This window comes from Babylonia areolata, chromosome 25, assembly GCF_041734735.1.
Source record: "Babylonia areolata isolate BAREFJ2019XMU chromosome 25, ASM4173473v1, whole genome shotgun sequence".
Classification (NCBI taxonomy): domain Eukaryota; kingdom Metazoa; phylum Mollusca; class Gastropoda; order Neogastropoda; family Buccinidae; genus Babylonia; species Babylonia areolata.
The window spans coordinates 38,844,120-38,862,953 of NC_134900.1; positions in this window are offsets into that span (position 1 = coordinate 38,844,120).

Consider the following 18,834-nt stretch of genomic DNA (forward strand, 5'->3'; position numbering starts at 1 on the left):
TTGCATGCGAGTTTAACTCTTTAATTACTGGATAAATCATAAATATTTCATGTACTTTTGGCGTTCTTAGCATTGTGTGGAATTGACTGTATATGATGATAAGATAACCAATTATTTCCTTAGTGCATTCCGTATCATTCCAGGAAGGGGGGGGGGGGGTACTCTTTCAAATGTTAGAGCGTAATCTACAGAAATATGGGAGTTGTTACAGATTTGTTCCCTTGACTTTTCCTGTGGGTTCCCCCTGTCTGCTACCCCGACGGAACTCCAGGGTTCGCCTCTACAGTCATTCCCCTTCAGCCCTGTCCGTTCCAAATCCCCTCACTTCCACCCCTTCCCCCACCTCATATTTCCAACGTCCTCACCCACAGTCCCTCCTCCCGCTTCCACCCCCTCCGTTTCTGCGGGCGTACGGCTGAAGCCAGTTCAGTGATGCTGTCCTTCAACAGACGAACGTGATTGTGGTTCAAGTGGACTGACATTTTGTTTTTCTTTTGCGTAGATCCGTGCTGCTGTTATTGGGACTGACTGTACCTTAATCACGCTGCTATGATGTAACTAAAGTGTTGCTGTAGTTAAGTGTTTCAATTTGTGTGTCTGGACTAGGGTAGTCAAAAATGTACAACAGTAAAGAATTGAGCTGATTTATCTATGTTTCTGTGTTTTGTGTTGTCGGGGTGTTAGTTAGTCTGGGAAGGTGCGGGGGGTTCATGGGCAACCCCTTATGGGTTGTGACAGTACTGTCCAGGTGATGTGAGTTACCTGTGTCTTACAGGTGTACTGTCCAGGTGATGTGTGTTACCTGTGTCTGACAGGTGTACTGTCCAGGTGATGTGAGTTACCTGTGTCTTACAGGTGTACTGTCCAGGTGATGTGTGTTACCTGTTTCTGACAGGTGTACTGTCCAGGTGATGTGAGTTACCTGTGTCTTACAGGTGTACTGTCCAGGTGATGTGAGTTACCTGTGTCTGACAGGTGTACTGTCCAGGTGATGTGTGTTACCTGTGTCTTACAGGTGTACTGTCCAGGTGATGTGTGTTACCTGTGTCTGACAGGTGTACTGTCCAGGTGATGTGTGTTACCTGTGTCTTACAGGTGTACTGTCCAGGTGATGTGTGTTACCTGTGTCTTACAGGTGTACTGTCCAGGTGATGTGTGTTACCTGTGTCTTACAGGTGTACTGTCCAGGTGATGTGTGTTACCTGTGTCTTACAGGTGTACTGTCCAGGTGATGTGTGTTACCTGTGTCTTACAGGTGTACTGTCCAGGTGATGTGTGTTACCTGTCTTACAGGTGTACTGTCCAGGTGATGTGTGTTACCTGTGTCTTACAGGTGTACTGTCCAGGTGATGTGTTACCTGTGTCTTACAGGTGTACTGTCCAGGTGATGTGTTACCTGTGTCTTACAGGTGCACTGTCCAGGTGATGTGTGTTACCTGTGTCTTACAGGTGTACTGTCCAGGTGATGTGTGTTACCTGTGTCTGACAGGTGTACTGTCCAGGTGATGTGTGTTACCTGTGTCTTACAGGTGTACTGTCCAGGTGATGTGTGTTACCTGTGTCTTACAGGTGTACTGTCCAGGTGATGTGTTACCTGTGTCTTACAGGTGCACTGTCCAGGTGATGTGTGTTACCTGTGTCTTACAGGTGTACTGTCCAGGTGATGTGTGTTACCTGTGTCTGACAGGTGTACTGTCCAGGTGATGTGTGTTACCTGTGTCTGACAGGTGCACTGTCCAGGTGATGTGAGTTACCTGTGTCTCACAGGTGTACTGTCCAGGTGATGTGAGTTACCTGTGTCTCACAGGTGTACTGTCCAGGTGATGTGAGTTACCTGTGTCTCACAGGTGTACTGTCCAGGTGATGTGAGTTACCTGTGTCTTACAGGTGTACTGTCCAGGTGATGTGTTACCTGTGTCTTACAGGTGTACTGTCCAGGTGATGTGTTACCTGTGTCTTACAGGTGTACTGTCCAGGTGATGTGTGTTACCTGTGTCTTACAGGTGTACTGTCCAGGTGATGTGTGTTACCTGTGTCTTACAGGTGTACTGTCCAGGTGATGTGTGTTACCTGTGTCTGACAGGTGCACTGTCCAGGTGATGTGAGTTACCTGTGTCTCACAGGTGCACTGTCCAGGTGATGTGAGTTACCTGTGTCTCACAGGTGTACTGTCCAGGTGATGTGAGTTACCTGTGTCTTACAGGTGTACTGTCCAGGTGATGTGAGTTACCTGTGTCTGACAGGTGTACTGTCCAGGTGATGTGAGTTACCTGTGTCTCACAGGTGTACTGTCCAGGTGATGTGAGTTACCTGTGTCTCACAGGTGTACTGTCCAGGTGATGTGAGTTACCTGTGTCTTACAGGTGTACTGTCCAGGTGATGTGAGTTACCTGTGTCTGACAGGTGTACTGTCCAGGTGATGTGAGTTACCTGTGTCTTACAGGTGTACTGTCCAGGTGATGCGTGTTACCTGTGTCTTACAGGTGTACTGTCCAGGTGATGTGAGTTACCTGTGTCTTACAGGTGTACTGTCCAGGTGATGTGAGTTACCTGTGTCTTACAGGTGTACTGTCCAGGTGATGTGTGTTACCTGTGTCTGACAGGTGTACTGTCCAGGTGATGTGAGTTACCTGTGTCTTACAGGTGCACTGTCCAGGTGATGTGAGTTACCTGTGTCTGACAGGTGTACTGTCCAGGTGATGTGAGTTACCTGTGTCTTACAGGTGTACTGTCCAGGTGATGCGTGTTACCTGTGTCTTACAGGTGTACTGTCCAGGTGATGTGAGTTACCTGTGTCTTACAGGTGTACTGTCCAGGTGATGTGAGTTACCTGTGTCTTACAGGTGTACTGTCCAGGTGATGTGAGTTACCTGTGTCTTACAGGTGTACTGTCCAGGTGATGTGAGTTACCTGTGTCTTACAGGTGCACTGTCCAGGCGCTGTGTCCCCACGCCGAGAGGTCCGGGGAGCGGAGGTGGCTGCAGGGTGGAGGGGACCACTGTGTGCACATCACCTCCATCACCCCCCTCTCCGCCTCCGTCACCCACCTCACCCAGGTCAGTCACTGTTCCTGCCCTCTTCTCTCCACACCATTTTTTTTCTTTTATATATTTTTTTTTTTTTTTAATTTATTTCCCTTCAAATCTGTTTCTGTTTCAGTTGTTGCTGTGTCCATTTCTGGTTGTTGTTCGTGTTGTTATTGCTTCTTTCTCTCTTTCTTTTGGTTTTGTGTGTGTGTGTGTGTTGTTGTTGTTCTTGTTCTTGTTGTTGATGTTCTTGTTGTTGTTGTTGTTGTTGTTGTTGTTGTTGTTTTCGGGGGAGGGCGAGGGGGGCCTTGGGGGGAGGGGCTGCTACTTTTGTTGTTGCTTTCGTTCGATCTGTTGTTGTCCCCTATCTGTCTGTTCCTGTTTTCTTAATCTATTTTGGAGCCCTTGATAATTGTAAAGATTGCAAATAATTATATTTCAACGTTTAGAATGCCTGTTCTTCTCTTTTAAGATAGTAGAGACAGGAGGCTGTCTTCTGATTTGATCGTTTTTTCGTTATTCCATTCAGGTTTAAACAATTTCTTTGTAACTGATTAATTCATAGGGTGGGTTCGGAAAAATGTTCCACAGATCAGTTAGTTTAGAACACACACACACACACACACACACACACACACACACACACACACACACACACACACACACACCGTGAAAGGAGCTATCAGAATCAATATCCCCCCTCCCCCTCGAAGTTTGACGCTGTATCCTGAAGGAAGCGCCAGGTGTGAACAGAGGTTGACGCTGTATCCTGAAGGAAGCGCCAGGTGTGAACAGAGGTTGACGCTGTATCCTGAAGGAAGCGCCAGGTGTGAACAGAGGTTGACGCTGTATCCTGAAGGAAGCGCCAGGTGTGAACAGAGGTTGACGCTGTATCCTGAAGGAAGCGCCAGGTGTGAACAGAGGTTGACGCTGTATCCTGAATTAAGCGCCATTTGTGAACAGAGGTTGACGCTGTATCCTGAAGGAAGCGCCAGGTGTGAACAGAGGTTGACGCTGTATCCTGAAGGAAGCGCCAGGTGTGAACAGAGGTTGACGCTGTATCCTGAAGTAAGCGCCATTTGTGAACAGAGGTTGACGCTGTATCCTGAAGGAAGCGCCAGGTGTGAACAGAGGTTGACGCTGTATCCTGAAGAAAGCACCAGGTGTGAACGGAGGTTGACGCTGTATCCTGAAGAAAGCACCAGGTGTGAACGTAACTTGACGCTGTATCCTGAAGGAAGCGCCAGGTGTGAACGGAACTTGACGCTGTATCCTGAAGGAAGCACCAGGTGTGAACAGAGGTTGACGCTGTATCCTGAAGGAAGCGCCAGGTGTGAACAGAGGTTGACGCTGTATCCTGAAGGAAGCGCCAGGTGTGAACAGAGGTTGACGCTGTATCCTGAAGGAAGCGCCAGGTGTGAACAGAGGTTGACGCTGTATCCTGAAGGAAGCACCAGGTGTGAACAGAGGTTGACGCTGTATCCTGAAGGAAGCGCCAGGTGTGAACAGAGGTTGACGCTGTATCCTGAAGGAAGCGCCAGGTGTGAACGGAGTTTGACGCTGTATCCTGAAGGAAGCAACCACGTCCCTGCAGAAGATAGCTGCTATAAAAAGAAAACTTGGCGATGTGTTTGTCACCCTATAAGACTGAACGCTGCCGCTTTGGGCTTGTCGTTGATAAGGCTTGTTTCCGTGAACCGTTTAACTTGCCTTCCTCATTTCTTTTCCTTCTTTCTTTCTTCCTTTCTTTCTTCCTTCCTTCCTTCCTTTATCTTCTTCTCTTCCTTTTTTTGTCATTCCTACATTGCTTTCCACGTTCATTTGCTTTCCTTTCTTTCGTTATTTTTCTTGTCTTTCCTTTTTCCTCCTTTCGTTTTTAATCTCTTTCATTCTTTCATCAAGATGTCCTTATGTACTCTTTTCTCTCTCTCTCTCTCTCTCTCTCTCTCTCTCTCTCTCTCTCTCTCTCTCTCTCTCTTTTATCATTAGCCCTCTTCATTCTCTGGTCTGTTCTTTTCACTTTCTTCTTCCTCGTCCTTCTTTCTTTATTTACCAGCCAGGATTAAAATCCTGTTTGCAGAAAGGGAAACAGCATTCCCCATTTCTATAGAAATGATGCGCTCGCCTCAGGGGGGTGTGGGGAGGAGAGAGAGGATGGAGGGAGAGGTGGGGGGGCAGGGGGAGGAGAGAGAGGTAGAGAGAGAGCAAGCAAACACTTTTCATTTTCCAGCAAAGATATTCCACGTGTCGAGAGAGCGGTGGTTAGCGTGTCATCATCCCCAATCAGTCGCTTTGTGCCTCAGCCGTGCCGACTGTCAGGAGCAGAACCCTTGTGTCCATAGCAGCTGTCAGTGCAGCGCTGTGTGGTGTGTGAATGGGGCGTTGATCAGTGCTGTAGTGTGACGTCCACTTTGCTGCACGTGCAGCTCTGAAGTGTATGTGTGTATGTACGTGTGTGTGTGTGTGCGCGCGCGCGCGCGCGCGTGTGCGTGTGTGTGTGTGTGTGTGTGTGTGTGTGTGTACAGTTCCGGGCTTTACCTTGCATTAGGGAGTGAGGGAACTTCGTTGCTTGCTTTCAAAAAGATTTCGGTGAGCATAATTCGCGAGGTCTGCGTTCATATTGAAAGTTGTGTTTCATAATGAAAACGCGGCACGTTATTCAACATTTATTGCCATTGAGGCTTCGCCAGCGTGTGACCGTTCCAAATATGAATGTTGAAAAGTTCCGATGCCGGCATGAATCTTCTATCATTATTTTCAAATAATCAAAATTGATGACTGTTATTAACCAGACTGGAGTTCACTTTGTATGGCAAAATTTTGCTGCGCTGCATAGTTTGTTCAGTGGTTCGATAATTCACTGCCTGCAACTGGGAAACTTTGAATAGAAATAATTTGGATGTTGTGTGTGTGTGTGTCCTTAGTTTTAAGGGACATGTCTTGCTTTCATTAAACGTCTTTTGTCTGTTCCTTATGTCATACCTACGTCAGCTGTCTCTCTGTCTCTTTGTCTGTGGGGGCATTGAGGTGAGAGTGACTTTGAGGCGTGTGTGTGTGTGTGTCTGTGTGTGTGTATGTGTGTGTGTCTATGTGTGTGTGTGTGTGTGTGTGTGTGTGTGTGTGCATACGTGCATATGCGCGTGTCTGTGTGTGTGCACACAGCTGCACCTGACGGTGCCCCAGCTGCCGATGAGCGGGGACTACAGGTGTGTGTGGGTGGAGGCTGACTGGAGCACGGCAGCTGACCTGTGGTACTTCGGGGCCCGCTGCCTCACTCCGGACTTCAGCACCGTCAACATGTCGGTCAGCCCTGAAGGTGAGCACACCTGTCTGAAGGTGAACATACCTGTCTGAAGGTGAACATCCCTCACACTTCTCTGTACTACCTGAAGGTGAACATCCCTCACACTTCTCTGTACTACCTGAAGGTGAACATCTCTCACACTTCTCTGTACTACCTGAAGGTGAACATCCCTCACACTTCTCTGTACTACCTGAAGGTGAGCACACCTGTCTGAAGGTGAACATCCCTCACACTTCTCTGTACTACCTGAAGGTGAACATCCCTCACACTTCTCTGTACTACCTGAAGGTGAACATCCCTCACACTTCTCTGTACTACCTGAAGGTGAACATCTCTTACTTCTCTATACTACCTGAAGGTGAACATCTCTTACTTCTCTGTACTACCTGAAGGTGAACATCTCTCACACTTCTCTGTACTACCTGAAGGTGAACATCTCTTACTTCTCTGTACTACCTGAAGGTGAACATCTCTCACACTTCTCTGTACTACCTGAAGGTGAACATCTCTCACACTTCTCTGTACTACCTGAAGGTGAACATCTCTTACTTCTCTATACTACCTGAAGGTGAACATCTCTTACTTCTCTGTACTACCTGAAGGTGAACATCTCTTACTTCTCTGTACTACCTGAAGGTGAACATCTCTCACACTTCTCTGTACTACCTGAAGGTGAACATCTCTCACACTTCTCTGTACTACCTGAAGGTGAACATCTCTCACACTTCTCTGTACTACCTGAAGGTGAACATCTCTCACACTTCTCTGTACTACCTGAAGGTGAACATCTCTCACACTTCTCTGTACTACCTGAAGGTGAACATCTCTCACACTTCTCTGTACTACCTGAAGGTGAACATCTCTTACTTCTCTGTACTACCTGAAGGTGAACATCTCTTACTTCTGTGTACTACCTGAAGGTGAACATCTCTCACACTTCTCTGTACTACCTGAAGGTGAACATCTCTCACACTTCTCTGTACTACCTGAAGGTGAACATCTCTCACACTTCTCTGTACTACCTGAAGGTGAACATCTCTCACACTTCTCTGTACTACCTGAAGGCAGATATCTCTCACACTTCTCTGTACTACCTGAAGGTGAACATCCCTCACACTTCTCTGTACTACCTGAAAGTGAACATCTCTTACTTCTCTGTACTACCTGAAGGTGAACATCTCTTACTTCTCTGTACTACCTGAAGGTGAACATCCCTCACACTTCTCTGTACTACCTGAAGGTGAACATCCCTCACACTTCTCTGTACTACCTGAAGGTGAACATCCCTCACACTTCTCTGTACTACCTGAAGGTGAACATCCCTTACTTCTGTGTACTACCTGAAGGTGAACATCCCTTACTTCTCTATACTACCTGAAGGTGAACATCTCTTACTTCTCTGTACTACCTGAAGGTGAACATCTCTCACACTTCTCTGTACTACCTGAAGGTGAACATCTCTTACTTCTCTGTACTACCTGAAGGTGAACATCTCTCACACTTCTCTGTACTACCTGAAGGTGAACATCTCTCACACTTCTCTGTACTACCTGAAGGTGAACATCCCTTACTTCTCTGTACTACCTGAAGGTGAACATCCCTTACTTCTCTGTACTACCTGAAGGTGAACATCTCTCACACTTCTCTGTACTACCTGAAGGTGAACATCTCTCACACTTCTCTGTACTACCTGAAGGCAGATATCCCTCACACTTCTCTGTACTACCTGAAGGTGAACATCCCTCACACTTCTCTGTACTACCTGAAGGTGAACATCCCTCACACTTCTCTGTACTGCCTGAAGGCAGATATCTCTCACAGTTCTCTGTACTACCTGAAGGTGAACATCTCTCACACTTCTCTGTACTACCTGAAGGTGAACATCTCTCACACTTCTCTGTACTACCTGAAGGCAGATATCTCTCACACTTCTCTGTACTACCTGAAGGCAGATATCTCTCACACTTCTCTGTACTACCTGAAGGCAGATATCTCTCACACTTCTCTGTACTACCTGAAGGCAGATATCTCTCACACTTCTCTGTACTACCTGAAGGTGAACATCTCTCACACTTCTCTGTACTACCTGAAGGCAGATATCTCTCACACTTCTCTGTACTACCTGAAGGCAGATATCTCTCACACTTCTCTGTACTACCTGAAGGCAGATATCTCTCACAGTTCTCTGTACTACCTGAAGGCAGATATCTCTCACACTTCTCTGTACTACCTGAAGGCAGATATCTCTCGCACTTCTCTGTACTACCTGAAGGCAGATATCTCTCACACTTCTCTGTACTACCTGAAGGCAGATATCTCTCGCACTTCTCTGTACTACCTGAAGGCAGATATCTCTCACACTTCTGTGTACTACCTGAAGGCAGATATCTCTCACACTTCTCTGTACTACCTGAAGGCAGATATCTCTCACAGTTCTCTGTACTACCTGAAGGCAGATATCTCTCACAGTTCTCTGTACTACCTGAAGGCAGATATCTCTCACACTTCTCTGTACTACCTGAAGGCAGATATCTCTCACAACGTGTCCTGGCACTCAGGGGCTTGTACACTGCATTCCAAACAATTGGTCGCTAACTATTCCCTCACCTTGTGGAGTCCCCGTGAAGTGTATCATGTTCTCCTTTTTTGAAACTAATTTCCTAAGCTACAGAGCATAGCCTGTCACAACCAGATACAGTGTCTCAACTTTCTCCTTTTCAGTGCAATGTTTTTCAAGTATTCGGTTTTTGGCCATTTATATGTTTCTATGTATTCTTTACAAAAAAAACTATCATAAATCATGAATAGCCACACCATGTCTTACCAGCAAGTTGCTAAGGAAACACAGTTCTGTGACTGTTCCCTGCCAAACCAGATTGCTATCACCATCCAACTCATGCAAAACTGTAATTCCGAAATGAAAAGAAAAGATTAAATTAAGTAAGCTGGAGTTAAAATACATTAAAACTTAAAACTGTTGAGTTAAAACTGAAGCAGTGTTGAGGTCAAAACAAAACCTGCTCACATCTTATTTCCAAACTTCTACCTCATTGGCCAACTCCAACATTTCCTTGTATTTCATGCTTGACGTGTTACCATCAATGGATGCACATGTCTCCAGCATCAAAACAGCATGCCATAAAAATGGTAGAATCACTTGCATTCACCATCCCCTCACTCTGGAATCCCTAAAACTCTTGTTTGCACTTTTGTCCTTTCCAAATTGGACAATTGTAATTCTCCACACTCAGGAACTCCTGTGTACCTCCTTGAGAAACTCCACAAAGTTCGGAGTTCCACTGCACGACTTGTAGTATTGAACGCAGAGTTCTACTGCTCGACTTGTAGTATTGAACGCAGAGTTCTACTGCACGACTTGTAGTATTGAACGCAGAGTTCTACTGCTCGACTTGTAGTATTGAACGCAGAGTTCCACTGCACGACTTGTAGTATTGAACGCAGAGTTCCACTGCACGACTTGTAGTATTGAACGCAGAGCTCTACTGCTCGACTTGTAGTATTGAACGCAGAGTTCTACTGCTCGACTTGTAGTATTGAACGCAGAGTTCTACTGCTCGACTTGTAGTATTGAACGCAGAGTTCTACTGCTCGACTTGTAGTATTGAACGCAGAGTTCTACTGCTCGACTTGTAGTATTGAACGCAGAGCTCTACTGCTCGACTTGTAGTATTGAACGCAGAGTTCTACTGCACGACTTGTAGTATTGAACGCGTGAAAACGTGATTGTGCGCAGCCTCTGCTCAAGACACTGCACTGGTTCCCTTCTTCCCGACTTTCGTGCAAAATCTCAAGCATCTGTTACAACTCATTGTGCGACTCTTCCCCTGCTAACTTTTCTAACCTTCTCACTGTGTACACATCTTCCAGACAACCTCTCTTGTTGGATCCCGGAACTGCTTGCAAACCATTGGTGAAAACAACTGGTGTATGGTCAGGATTATCTCCCCTTTTTCTGCTCTAGGTCAGTGGAGCCAGATACCTCTTAGCGTCCGTCACTATGTTTCTGTGTCTAAGTTCAAAAGAGCTCTTAAAACACATGTTTAACCTGTTTGCATATCCATAGTTCACCCCAAGTCACTTGTGTGTGTGTGTCTCTCTCTCTTCCTGTCTGTGTCTGTGTCTCTTTCTGTCTCTCTGTCTCTGCCTGTGTGTGTGTGTGTGTGTGTGTGTGTGTGTGTGTGTGTGTGTGTGTGTGTGTCTCCCCATTTCCCTCCAAACAGTTGTTGTTTTTGTTGTAATCATCATGTATCATTGTTAACATCATCATCATCATCATAATCATCATCAACATCATCACCACCACCATCATCATCACCATCATCATCACCATCACCATCATCACCATCACCATCATCACCATCACCATCACCATCACCATCACCATCACCATCACCATCATCATCACCCACCATCACCATCACCATCATCATCACCCACCATCACCATCACCATCATCATCACCATCATCATCATCACCATCACCATCATCACCATCACCATCATCATCACCATCACCATCATCACCATCATCATCACCATCATCATCACCATCACCATCATCACCATCACCATCATCACCATCACCATCACCATCACCATCACCATCACCATCACCATCCTGACTATGGCTGGCAGGGTGGCGGACAGTGACACTAGGCCTACAGTCAGCAGAGTCGGGCAAGGTGTTTGTCACCACCAACTTCACCTTCTTCAACTGCTCCAACTTCCGCTCGTGAGTCCCGTCTGTCTGTCTGTCTGTCTGTCTGTCTGTCCCTCTGTCTGTGTGTCTCACCCTCTCTCTGTCATTCTATCCTATATCTCTCACTCTGTCTGTCCGTCTGTCTGTCTGTTCCTCCCACTGTCCCTTTGTCGCTCCCTCTGTCTTTCTGTCTGTCTGTCCCTGTGTCTATTTATATATCTGTTCCTCTGTCTGTCCCTGTGTCTATTTATATATCTGTTCCTCTGTCTGTCTGTCTGTCTGTCCCTGTGTCTATTTATATATCTGTTCCTCTGTCTGTCCCTGTGTCTATTTATATATCTGTTCCTCTGTCTGTCTGTCTGTCCCTGTGTCTATTTATATATCTGTTCCTCTGTCTGTCTGTCCCTGTGTCTATTTATATATCTGTTCCTCTGTCTGTCTGTCCCTGTGTCTATTTATATATCTGTTCCTCTGTCTGTCTGTCTGTCTGTCTGTCCCTGTGTCTATATATCTGTTCCTCTGTCTGTCTGTCTGTCCCTGTGTCTATTTATATATCTGTTCCTCTGTCTGTCTGTCTGTCCCTGTGTCTATTTATATATCTGTCTGTCTGTCTGTCCCTGTGTCTATTTATATATCTGTTCCTCTGTCTGTCTGTCTGTCTGTCCCTGTGTCTATTTATATATCTGTTCCTCTGTCTGTCTGTCTGTCCCTGTGTCTATTTATATATCTGTTCCTCTGTCTGTCTGTCTGTCTGTCTGTCCCTGTGTCTATTTATATATCTGTTCCTCTGTCTGTCTGTCTGTCTGTCTGTTTGTCCCTCGTTCTGTCCATCTGTCTGTCCGAGTGTGTTGGAGGTGGTTGGGGTGTGGGTTAGGGCGGGGGAAGGTGGAGAGGAGGGTGGAGAGGGAGGTGGAGAGGGAGGTGGAGAGGAGGGTGGAGAGGAGGGTGGAGAGGAGGGTGGAGAGGGAGGTGGAGAGGAGGGTGGAGGTGGAGAGGGGGGTGGAGAGGGAGGGTGGAGAGGGAGGGTGGAGAGGGAGGGTGGAGAGGGAGGGTGGAGAGGGAGGGTGGAGGTGGAGAGGGGGGTGGAGAGGGGGGTGGAGAGGGAGGTGGAGAGGAGGGTCATGAGAGGGGAAGATGTGTGTAGTTTTCAGTTGTACGTGTTTCCTCTCCAAGTGATGGGTGGTAGGGAGGTGGGAGGAAGTTGGCAAATGGGGGGGGGGGGATTGAGGAATATAGGTATGTAAAGAGAGAGGGGGAAAGAGAGAGAGAGAGAGTAAAGAAACTCAACAACAGCGAAGAAGATCTATGTGTTCGTGCGCGCGAGCGCGAGCGCACGTGTGTGTGTGTGTGTGTGTGTGTGTGTGTGTGTGTGTGTGTGTGTGTGATGATTATTATCATCATCATTATCATTGTCACAGGTGCACAGAGTGCGCTGACTCAACTTTTGACTGTCAGTGGTGTGTGTATGACAACGGCTGTTTCCATGACAACCGCACCTGTCAGCAACCCGTGGTGGTCAGTTTGTCTGTCCCCCCTCCCTCCTCCCCCCCCCTCCCCCCCTCCCCCTTCAGTTTTTAGTGGTGTTGATGCTGTCTTCATTCAATTGTTCAGCGATAACCTTTCCGACTTTTCTAGACTTTCAGAACGCATGTGATTCTATGTGAAATTACAGACTTCTAAAATGCTCATGAATTGTTCACTGTGTACCTATGTTCACTAAGTACCTATTTAAAGCTGCTACGTTTGTGTTAGAGCAGATTTTGATTCATCTTAAAATTCTGAATGCCCTGAATGTGTCGGTCAAGGTGTTGTGTCACGCCCGACTTTATTTTTGGTTTTCATTAATCAGCTGGCAGACACACGGGTAAATGTGGTAGAAATGGAATTGACTTTGGACCAGATATTCTGGGGATTGTTTAGCTTTCATTCTTCTTCCATTGAAGGTTATTTTTGTCCAGAAAACACGTATAACCAAATTCTACATAAAGTCATCACAATCGCAACAACAACAAAATTAAATAATTTTTTTTATAAACAGTTTCCATTAAAAACCAGTGAAGCATTATACGGCAGTGTTTACTTCAAAGAGTATTCATAAACACTGACAAGATCACTTCACAGAAGTTATAGCGTTCAATTGCTGCTAGGGACTTTTATATTTTTCATACCCCCTCCCCTCTCTACCCCTCCCCCACCACACACAAACCTCCACCTACCTCCTCTCCCCACCCTCCCCACACACCAATACACACAAGCAGTTTATGATTACAGCTTTTCTTTTCTTTTCTTTTCTTTTTTATTGTTACTGCTGCTATGTCATCGCTGTAGATGCTGAAGAAAACATTGGTGGTATTGCTTGCATCGTCGTTGTCAATCCGGGATTTCTTCTTCTTCTTCTTCTTCTTCTTCTTCTTCTTCTTCTTCTTCTTCTTCTTCTTCTTCTTTTTCTTTCTTTCTTTCTTTCTTTTTTTTCTTTTTTTGGAAAGGGGGGTGGGGGGGTCTGTTTGTTGTCGTGTTTGTTTGTTTGTTGTTGTTTTTTTTTGTTTGTTTTTTGTTCTGTTGCTGTAGCTGTTGTTGTTTCCATGAAGTTGTTGTTGTTGCTATGAAGTTGTTTTTGTTGAAGCTGTTGTTGTTGCTGTGAAGTTGTTGTTGTAGCTGTTGTTGTTGCTATGAAGTTGTTGTTGTAGCTGTTGTAGCTGTGAAGTTGTTGTTGTAGCTGTTGTTGTTGCTATGAAGTTGGTGTTGTTGTAGCTGTTGTGATGAGAGGTCATGTTGGTGCCCAGACCAAGGACGACGGGCCCAGTGGTGCCGTGCTGTGCCCGCGGATCAACGCCCAGCTGACGGGCACCATCTCCGTGCCCGTGGGTGTGCCCTCTGCCCTCATGCTGATTGGCCACAATCTGCCTGAACCCAGGGTCAGTCTGTCAGTCATGGTCCTCCCTTCAGGTCTGACAGCACCAGTCCATCTTGTTATTTCTGGATGATAACGTCTTGAATTTAGACAGGGTGCATGCTTTTCTCGGTTGACTTGCTCTAACAAAAATTAGTTTCAGTTCAGTAAAAGTTAATGATAACATAGACACACCAGGATTTACTTTGACTTTTGGCCTTGAAAACTATAAGCTTAGGAAAATTTAACTTCATATGTAGATAGATATATAGATATAGATATGTATACTAACGATGTATGGAAATAGTAGCTAGCTTATTTGAAAATGTGAACTGATTAAGTCTTGTAACATTTTAGCATACTTGGACTCGTCTAAAGATTTAATGATGTATAATTTTTGGACTTGGAAATTAATCAAATAAGACAGTGGGGACAAAACTAAACTTGATAAGTGGTTATAATTTTTCTTAGTTGTGACATTATCTTCAATCTTAAAGTCATAATTGATTGATTGGTGTGTGTGTGTGTGTGTGTGTGTGTGTGTGTGTGTGTGTGTGTGTGTGTGTGTGTGTGTGTGTGTGTGTGTGTGTGTGTGTGTGTAGGGGCAGGAGGGGGGGTACTGGTGTGAGGTCAGCAGCGGGGCCTTGCTGTACTCCGCCCCTGCCCAGCGTCTGGATGACCAGCACCTGACCTGCTCCCTGCCACAGGTGACCCATCCCCCCACCCCATCCTCACACACCCCATGTCACCCCCTCCCACCCGCTTAACCCCATCTCTCATCCACCCCTCACCTCACACCTCAATCCCCACACCCCCACCCCACCTCACACCCCTCATCTCTCTCTCCTAGTGTGGTCACTGTCATGGTGACCTGTGCAGTGTGGTCACTGTCATGGTGACCTCTGTAGTGTGATCAGTGTGATGGTGACCTCTGTAGTGTGGTCACTGTCATGGTGACCTCTGTAGTGTGATCAGTGTCATGGTGACCTCTGTAGTGTGATCACTGTCATGGTGACCTCTGTAGTGTGATCACTGTCATGGTGACCTCTGTAGTGTGATCACTGTGATGGTGACCTCTGTAGTGTGGTCACTGTCATGGTGACCTCTGTAGTGTGATCACTGTCATGGTGACCTCTGTACTGTGATCACTGTCATGGTGACCTCTGTAGTGTGATCACTGTCATGGTGACCTCTGTAGTGTGGTCACTGTCATGGTGACCTCTGTAGTGTGGTCACTGTCATGGTGACCTCTGTAGTGTGATCAGTGTGATGGTGACCTCTGTAGTGTGGTCACTGTCATGGTGACCTGTGTAGTGTGGTCACTGTCATGGTGACCTCTGTAGTGTGGTCACTGTCATGGTGACCTGTGTAGTGTGGTCACTGTCATGGTGACCTCTGTAGTGTGGTCACTGTCATGGTGACCTGTGTAGTGTGGTCACTGTCATGGTGACCTCTGTAGTGTGGTCACTGTCATGGTGACCTGTGCAGTGTGGTCACTGTCATGGTGACCTCTGTAGTGTGGTCACTGTCATGGTGACCTGTGTAGTGTGGTCACTGTCATGGTGACCTCTGTAGTGTGGTCACTGTCATGGTGACCTCTGTAGTGTGATCAGTGTGATGGTGACCTCTGTAGTGTGGTCACTGTCATGGTGACCTCTGTGGTGTGGTCACTGTCATGGTGACCTCTGTAGTGTGGTCACTGTCATGGTGACCTCTGTAGTGTGGTCACTGTCATGGTGACCTCTGTAGTGTGGTCACTGTCATGGTGACCTCTGTAGTGTGGTCACTGTCATGGTGACCTCTGTACTGTGATCACTGTGATGGCCAACCTTGGTATTCCTTTACTTTTCGTCGTCCTCCTCCTCCTCCTCCTCCTCCTCCTTGTTCTTCGTGTTCTCGTTCAACTTCTTCTTCTACTTTCTTCTTGAATTGTAGCTCCCCACATCCACTCGTATCTTCGACTTGGATTTTACGTGATCCATATGCTGGTGACCTACTGTTGTGTGACCTCTGTGATGGTGACCTTTGTTGTGTGACCCACGCCCTCCCCTCCACCCCTACCCCCTCTCCCTCCCTGGCGGTCAGTGTTGGTCATGTGACCCGTGCTGTGTGCAGATGTACTACCGGGAGTCTGTGGGCATGCGCACTGCTGACCTGGCAGTGTACTGGGGGCAGGACTTCCGCCTGGACACCCGGGGCCGCCTCGTGGGTATGTGCCTCGCTGTCACTCTGCTCATCGTCATTGACAGGATCGTCGTCGTCATGACTATCGTCACTGTCATCACCATCACGGTCATCATCATCACCAGCATGTCATCACCGTCACCATCGTCATTTTCTTCATTACCATCACCACTACCATGTCATCATCATCGCTGTCTTTATCGACACCAGCTTAATATCGCGCGCGTGCGTGCGTGTGTGTGTGTGTGTGTGTGTGTGTGTGTGTGTGTGTGTGTGTGTGTGTGTTTGTGTGCCTGTGCGTGTCTGTGTGTGCATGCGTGTGTGCGCGCGTCCGTGTGTGTATGCGTCTGTGTGTGTGTGTGTGTGTGTCTGTGTGTGCATGCGTGTGTGCGTGTGTGCCTGCGTGCGTGCGTGGATGTGTGCGTGCGTGCGTGTGTATGTGTGTGTGTGCGTGCGTCCGAGTGTGTGTGTATGTGTGTGTGCGTGTGAGTGTGTGTGTCTGTGTCTGTGTGTGCATGCGTGTGTGCTTGTGTGCCTACGTACGTGCGTGCGTGCGTGGATGTGTGCATGCGTGCGTGTGTATGCGTGTGTGTGTGTGTGCGTGCGTCCGAGTGTGTTTGTGTGTGTGTGTGTGTGTGTGTGTGCGTGCGTCCGAGTGTGTGTGTGTGTGTGTGTGTGTGTGTGCAGTCAGGCTGTACCGGTGCGGGGTCCTGGGGGAGGGGGAGTGCAGCGTGTGCAGCCACCTCAACACCACTCACCCCCACCTGCAGTGCCGCTGGTGTGACGGCCGCTGTACCCACCCCCACCTCTGTCCCCGCCCCCCTCCCCACGGCCCCCTCTGCCCCCCGCCCCGCATCACCAAGGTACGTGGAGGCTGGGTGTAGTAGTAGCAGTAGTAGTAGTAGTCGTCGTCTTCAACTTGACCTGTTTTCACTATGACTGATATCAGACAGGGGAAAATGTTTTTTTGTTTCTGGGGTGTGTGCTTGTGCACGTGCATTTGTGTGTGTGCGTGTGTATGTTTTTGTGTGCATGAGTGTGTGTGTGTGCGTGCATGTGTGTTTGTGTGTGTGTGTGTGTTTTATGTGTGCGTGCGTGTGTGTGTGTGTGTGTGCGCGCGCGCGTGCCAGTGCGTGTGTGTGCGTGCGTACGTGTATGTTTGTAAATTGTGTGTGTGTGTTTACTTTTAGTACTGGTAGTAGTAGTCTTCAGTTTAATGTGTTTTCATTTTAAGTGATATCAGAAGGGGGAAGTGCATCTCTCATTCACACACACACACACACGCACGCACGCACGCACGCACGCACGCACGCACACACACACACACAAATCTCTTCTGCAAGTGAAGAAAAACCGGCGAGGTGGCGGCGGCTGGAGGACAGCGTTCAGGGGAAATAACTGCTTCGAAACGACGATGTTCATAATCTATGAAGAGTTACATCTCTTTGGCTTGGCCGTTCGAACTCGTGGTTTCGCGCATGGTCTCGTCGTTTGGAAGTTTGCGTGTCTGTCCGTCCGACTCACTGTCCGATTGTCTGTCTATCTGTCTGTCTGTCTATCTGTCTGTCTGTCTGTCTGTCTGTCTGCCTGTCTTTTTCTCACAATCATAATGATAATTATGATAATAGTAATAGGTGGTATAAAATCAAAGGTACTTTAAGATGAAGATAAGCAACGTTTCGAGTTTTAGACTCTATTTCAAACTGCTTCATCTTCATTTAACACCGACAGTATTTTTTTCTTTTTTTTACTTCGTATAACGGAACGAGTATAAATACATCAAGAGGAATCCTTATGTACACTTTTGTCTGTGATTTATTTTTATCTCTGTTGTGTACATAGACAGACAGACATATCTACACAAAACTCTCCGCCCTGCAAGAGAAGAATAATTGTGAAGGTGATCGCGGCTGGATGACAGCACTCAGGGGGAATAACTGCTTCAAAACTACTATGTTCATAATGTGTGAAGAGTTAAGTCTCTTTGACTTGCTTCGCCGTTCGTCCATGTGATTTTGATCATGTTTGGGTTCGTCATTTGGGATGTTTATGTGTCTGACTAGCTGTTAGTCAGTCTGTCTGTCTGTCTGACTGGCTGTCTGTCTGAGTACCTGTCTGTCCTACTGGCTGCCCTTCTCAGTCTGTGCACGTAGACTACGTGGCTCCGTGTCTGAGATCACAGGTGTTTTTTTTACAATTGATGTCATAGTTCAATGTTTATTTATTTAATCCATATTCTACCAAAGTAGATGGGAGAAGAACAGAAGAAAAAAGCGATGGTTTGTTTAGTTTATGATCTATGATCACTATATTTCCCTACCTAAACGCCAACGGCCACACCACGTGTTTGTTGTTTGTTTGTTTTTTCACTTGTTTGAAGTCATTATTTCTCCACAAGGCCTCCTCACGGCCTGACTAAGCGTGTTGGGTTACACTGCTGGTCAGGCATCTGTTTGGCAGATGTGGTGAAGCATATAAAAATATGGATTTGTCTGAACGCAGTGACGCCTTCTTTAGCTACAGATACTCATACAGTATTTCTACACACAGTATGTAAACCTGCTAGCTGTCATCAGTGTCTTTTTCAAATTCCTTCATCTTCATTTAACACCACTTCTTCTTCTTCTTGGAACGTATATATATATATATATATATATATATTTGTATATATGTGTGTGGGGTTGGGGGTGGGAGATATGGGCGTATGTGT